Here is a 1,402-nt window from a genome sequence, read left to right on the forward strand (position 1 = left end):
GTGTTGTGCTATGCCTTGATTAGCTTTAAGGTCCTCCAATAAACTATAACTACAAAACAAGGTGCCCATCAAATTAGCTTGGGGCTCCATTGGTACATGCCTTATAAGGGTCGATGTTTAGACTGTTTTCCTATCTATAGAAAGGATCATAAAAAGTTCATCAAAATGATACTTGAATGCATTTACGGTCTAGATTTTTCAGACACATTGCACTTTTGCTCGTGTCGGGGCTTCCACATTTTCATAAGACGGATCAAAAAAGTGTTGGGGGAAACCCTCGTTGTTTTTTTCATACAAATATGTTTGATTTATCCTTTAACAACGATGTTGTTGATGGAGTTTAAATTTACAATATACTGTCTTAGAAATGTTCTTCTAAATTTTTACCATAATTTCGTATATTGTAGTTCTGTCTTGCTTTTTTGTTCCAGTAGTTGTGATCCCATTAATCTGAAATAATTGATATAAGACAATTAGATTAATGCAACACACAGAAATAATTAATGAAGAAGTAAATATGAAGTGCAATTAATAAGCCCGAAAAAAAGAATTAAAGTTATAAATTTACAATATATAGAAAAAAAATGTAAAACATATAATGTTGAATGGAGATGTGATTTCTAATAATTAGAAGGCAAAAAAAAAAAGAAACATTAAGAGTGCGTTTGATAGGAAGGAAAATGTTTTTTTAAGAAAATATTTTTTTTGAAAGAAGTTAATTTCTAAGTTATTTTATCAATGTTTGGTTGGTGAGAAGAAAATATTTTACGTAAAATAATTTTTAGTGTTTGGTTGGTCAATGAAATAATATTTTCCCAAAAATATATTTTACTTTTGGCGAGAGAGTAGAAAATATCTTTAGAAATATAGTTTATGGTTTGGAAACCAATTTCAATATTCGATCCAGGAACAAACATCGACACTTGAACTAGGACACAACCCTAATTATTGATTCAGAATCCCACCATGAGATCTAACATAGGACCTAGCGTGACTTTCGACTGGGGGGACGATAACCAAATTGAGACCCAACCCCTACCCCCACACTCAAACCTAGTCACAACCTTGATAATCGATCTGGAATCTAATCCCGACATTCGACCCAGGACCTGAATCCTGACACACGAGTTTGAATTAACGCTAGAACCTCAAAAATATTTCTCAAAAAAAAAAATTATCAGAGGGTGGTGGTGGTGGTGGTGGGGTGGTAGGGGTATGGGAAAAAGAACAAAAATTTTAAATTTTATATATTTTTCAAGCACAAACTTTTTAATTGTTTTTTAGGGGTGCATGGGGTTTGTAGGGGGCCATAGCGGGGTGGGACGAAAAACTGAAAATTTAAAATATAAATATTTTTCAAAATTAATTTTTAATTTTTTTGGGGGGGGGATGAGGGGGGTGA

The sequence above is a fragment of the Solanum pennellii genome, chromosome 5 (assembly GCF_001406875.1).
Source record: "Solanum pennellii chromosome 5, SPENNV200".
Lineage (NCBI taxonomy): Eukaryota > Viridiplantae > Streptophyta > Magnoliopsida > Solanales > Solanaceae > Solanum > Solanum pennellii.